The 5000-nt window shown below is 51.2% G+C and overlaps 1 non-coding gene across 1 annotated transcript in view; it reads left to right on the top strand.

Annotated features, from left to right (window-relative positions):
* Positions 1-4247: 4247 nt before the first annotated feature.
* LOC126436463 (small subunit ribosomal RNA) overlaps positions 4248-5000 on the top strand; it is a 1909-nt gene continuing 1156 nt past the window's right edge. The window contains exon 1 of the ribosomal RNA XR_007580686.1: positions 4248-5000. This exon is cut by the window's right edge and continues 1156 nt beyond it. This is a non-coding gene — a ribosomal RNA (small subunit ribosomal RNA).

The following is a 5000-nucleotide window of genomic DNA, read 5'->3' as shown; positions in this document are numbered from 1 at the left end:
GGGGAAACGGCCGACAGGGGCAGCAACATAGTGGAGCCGCAGTGTCACTAATGTACAGAGATAGAACAGTTTCGACTGGAACCAGAGTAACCGTATACACGGCACTGATTAGTAATAAATGCAGAGCCATCAGAATACAGATAATATATACAACCGTCCCTATACATGCTGAAAGACTCTGCACACAATGAGAACCACACGTCAGCCAGACACTATCACACACTACTCTCTGCCTCTAACAGGCACACACACAATATCTAACCACCAGCATGGAAGAACATCCGGTGCATCCTCTCCGCCACATTACACAATCCACACTATCATAACCAGACCGGGAGGTCCACCCAGAAAACAGAATATCCCACCCTTCCGACATCCGCCATTGCTCAGTTAAGCCACGAACACCCACACATGTCCTACACAGGGGTGCACCCAACATCACAATACTGCCTCCTGTCACAGTACACAAACAATGGCAGGAATGAAAGACACACATCTGCCATAACCTTGGAATCGGAGCGCCGCCTGTCATGAGCCACAAGTGCATCCTGACGTGACAAATCGGATGATCCCGCAGGCATGCACTTACGATAATCACTATCAACGAACCTGCCGCCCCCCCCCCCCCCCCCAATACACCTTTCCCTACAACAATGTGTACCTTAACCTAAGCGATATTGTACCTTAACCTCAGCTATATCGTACCTTAACCTAACCTACATTGCGCCTTAACCTAACCTACGTTGTGCCTTAACCTAACCTACGTTGTGCCTTAACCTAACGTATGTTGTGCCTTAACCTAACCTATGTTGTGCCTTAACCTAACCTATGTTGTGCCTTAACCTAACCTATGTTGTGCCTTAACCTAACCCATGTTGTGCCTTAACCTAACCCATGTTGTGCCTTAACCTAACCCATGTTGTGCCTTAACCTAACCCATGTTGTGCCTTAACCTAACCCATGTTGTGCCTTAACCTAACCCATGTTGTGCCTTAACCTAACCCATGTTGTGCCTTAACCTAACCCATGTTGTGCCTTAACCTAACCCATGTTGTGCCTTAACCTAACCCATATTGTACCTTAACCTAACCCATGTTGTGCCTTAACCTAACCCATGTTGTGCCTTAACCTAACCCATGTTGTGCCTTAACCTAACCCATGTTGTGCCTTAACCTAACCCATGTTGTGCCTTAACCTAACCCATGTTGTGCCTTAACCTAACCCATGTTGTGCCTTAACCTAACCCATGTTGTGCCTTAACCTAACCCATGTTGTGCCTTAACCTAACCCATGTTGTGCCTTAACCTAACCCATGTTGTGCCTTAACCTAACCCATATTGTACCTTAACCTAACCCATATTGTACCTTAACCTAACCCATATTGTACCTTAACCTAACCCATATTGTACCTTAACCTAACCCATATTGTACCTTAACCTAACCCATATTGTACCTTAACCTAACCCATATTGTACCTTAACCTAACCCATATTGTACCTTAACCTAACCCATATTGTACCTTAACCTAACCCATATTGTACCTTAACCTAACCCATGTTGTGCCTTAACCTAACCCATGTTGTGCCTTAACCTAACCCATATTGTGCCTTAACCTAACCCATGTTGTGCCTTAACCTAACCCATATTGTGCCTTAACCTAACCCATATTGCGCCTTAACCTAACCCATGTTGTGCCTTAACCTAACCCATGTTGTGCCTTAACCTAACCCATGTTGTGCCTTAACCTAACCCATGTTGTGCCTTAACCTAACCCATGTTGTGCCTTAACCTAACCCATATTGTGCCTTAACCTAACCCATATTGTACCTTAACCTAACCCATATTGTACCTTAACCTAACCCATATTGTACCTTAACCTAACCCATATTGTACCTTAACCTAACCCATATTGTACCTTAACCTAACCCATATTGTGCCTTAACCTAACCCATATTGTGCCTTAACCTAACCCATATTGTGCCTCAACCTAACCCAATTTGTGCCTCAACCTAACCCATATTGTGCCTCAACCTAACCCATATTGTGCCTCAACCTAACCCATATTGTGCCTCAACCTAACCCATATTGTGCCTCAACCTAACCCATATTGTGCCTCAACGTAACCTAATTTGTGCCTCAACGTAACCTAATTTGTGCCTCAACGTAACCTAATTTGTGCCTCAACGTAACCTAATTTGTGCCTCAACGTAACCTAATTTGTGCTTCAACGTAACCTAAATTGTGCTTCAACGTAACCTAAATTGTGCTTCAACGTAACCTAAATTGTGCTTCAACGTAACCTAAATTGTGCTTCAACGTAACCTAAATTGTGCTTTAACGTAACCTAAATTGTGCTTTAACGTAACCCATGTTGTGCTTTAACGTAACCCATGTTGTGCTTTAACGTAACCCATGTTGTGCTTTAACGTAACCCATGTTGTGCCTTAACCTAACCTATATTGCGCCTTAACCTGCTCTGTAATTGTTATGCAACTCGTTAAATTAGTGTAGTGTTGCCTAACCGCAACCCTCGCAATATAGTTCGCTATTCGCACTGCCCGGTCCCCTGTGTATCGCGTCATGTTAAACACCTTGCAGGTGTTGCTGACTTTCCACATGCTCCTGCTATACACTGTAATGTGGATAGCAGCAGGACGTACATGCCCCCCCCCCCTTCCCCCCTGCCTTCGCAAGCTGGTCGTTGAGAAGTTTGCATGTTCAATGCCCTTCGCATGCCGACGTACTCAGCCTACGTTGTGGTACGGCCTGTCACCTGTCCGCCGATGTACGCAAAACCCACAAACTGTACTGCACATTGGTCCGTATGTACTGAATGATACATCGTGGCACATGTGTGACCGTACGACGACTGCGCCTAGCAACGGCAGACCATACAGTCCAAATATTGTGCACGCAGCTACGTGTCGTCTCCCTATAAGAGCTGGATTGCAGTGTGGTACGCCATTCAGACGTGTGGGAGGAACGGACGCCCTCGATGGCGATCAGCATGAGCAGTCTGTTGATGTAGTGGAGCGTGTATTCGGACGTAGTCGTCTCTTCTCACACACCGTGATAGCATGTTGCACCGCGTTCCACATCTGCGACATCCTGCAGAGGCCGGCTGACAGTCGTTCGCGCAATGGACACCGCATACGTACGGGGGCTACCTTCCACGTGTTCTCGAGGCGTGCACATGTTGTTGCGTCTATGTGGGCAGACGTAGTGTGTTGTGACACCTGACACAGGCATGCAATACTCGTTGCAAATGGCGATGGACGTCTACGTTTGCTGGTGACGTTACGCAAATGAACAACAGGTAACCCGTTGTGGTGCGGTTGTTCTCGCTAGAGGTGAATCAGTGTTGGCGACGATCGGTCGAGCTATTAACTGGTTGTTTCAGGGATACCCACCATGCCCACGAACGTGAAAGGGGATCTGGGTGTGAGGCGATACGCGGCGGTGGCTGGGTGAGACTGTCCCCGGCCGGTGAGGGGGGGCCGCCCGGCGTGCTGGCAGCGCGGTGCGTGGGCGCACGCGCTACAGCCGGCTGGTGGGGGCGGCCAGTGGCAGGCGCGCCGGCCGACGGACGCGGCAGGCGGCGCAGCTGCGCGCCGGGGCCCCCTGCTCGCGGCGCCTTGCGGCCAAAGTAGGTCCTCGCGGGCCCGGTGCGAAGCGCGGTGGCCATCTGCAGTGTGCTGGTCCGATTGAGGACTGTGTGCGCTGAGGATGCGCCGCCGCCCGGCGCTCGGCGCCGCGACGCCGTCTGCTGCTCGGTCGCCCCAGCGGTTCTCGCAGGTGGTTTGTATCGCAGCTGTGCGGACGTGTTGGCGCGTGCGCTGTGCTGGGAGAGTTCGCTTCGGCACCCAAGTGGGGCTTTTGTCCTTCTGTGGCGCTGGCGTTGGAGCTGCCGGTCACCGTAGGTGGCGCGTGTTGTCTCCCGCCGGCAATGCCACGACAGCACGCTCCCGGGCCTCTGTCGGCAGCGGCAAGCTCAGTTGGGAGCACGGGTGGTCGCACCTAAAGCGTCTACTCGCCTAACTCCGGGCGATTGCGCCTCTCTCGAACCCGACCAAGTACTTAGGACGGCGCTGCGCGCCGCCGGGACCTGAGAGGGTTTCGAGGTGTGTTGTGCAGGGGAGCTCAGCCTCCTCCTGTTTGCAGAATAATTGAGCGGACGCTTGCGTGTTCGCGCGGGCCCCCGGGACACACTCCCGGGCGGCCGGCTGCTCAGCTCTAGTTGACGCAGCTCCCTGGTTGATCCTGCCAGTAGTCATATGCTTGTCTCAAAGATTAAGCCATGCATGTCTCAGTACAAGCCGCATTAAGGTGAAACCGCGAATGGCTCATTAAATCAGTTATGGTTCCTTAGATCGTACCCACGTTACTTGGATAACTGTGGTAATTCTAGAGCTAATACATGCAAACAGAGTCCCGACCAGAGATGGAAGGGACGCTTTTATTAGATCAAAACCAATCGGTCGGCTCGTCCGGTCCGTTTGCCTTGGTGACTCTGAATAACTTTGGGCTGATCGCACGGTCCTCGTACCGGCGACGCATCTTTCAAATGTCTGCCTTATCAACTGTCGATGGTAGGTTCTGCGCCTACCATGGTTGTAACGGGTAACGGGGAATCAGGGTTCGATTCCGGAGAGGGAGCCTGAGAAACGGCTACCACATCCAAGGAAGGCAGCAGGCGCGCAAATTACCCACTCCCGGCACGGGGAGGTAGTGACGAAAAATAACGATACGGGACTCATCCGAGGCCCCGTAATCGGAATGAGTACACTTTAAATCCTTTAACGAGTATCTATTGGAGGGCAAGTCTGGTGCCAGCAGCCGCGGTAATTCCAGCTCCAATAGCGTATATTAAAGTTGTTGCGGTTAAAAAGCTCGTAGTTGGATTTGTGTCCCACGCTGTTGGTTCACCGCCCGTCGGTGTTTAACTGGCATGTATCGTGGGACGTCCTGCCGGTGGGGCGAGCCGAAGGCGTGCGACCGCC

This window comes from Schistocerca serialis, unplaced genomic scaffold (genome assembly GCF_023864345.2).
Source record: "Schistocerca serialis cubense isolate TAMUIC-IGC-003099 unplaced genomic scaffold, iqSchSeri2.2 HiC_scaffold_1236, whole genome shotgun sequence".
Taxonomy (NCBI): domain Eukaryota; kingdom Metazoa; phylum Arthropoda; class Insecta; order Orthoptera; family Acrididae; genus Schistocerca; species Schistocerca serialis.
Note: the sequence above shows the minus strand (reverse complement) of the source record. Positions and strands in the feature narration are given on the sequence as shown.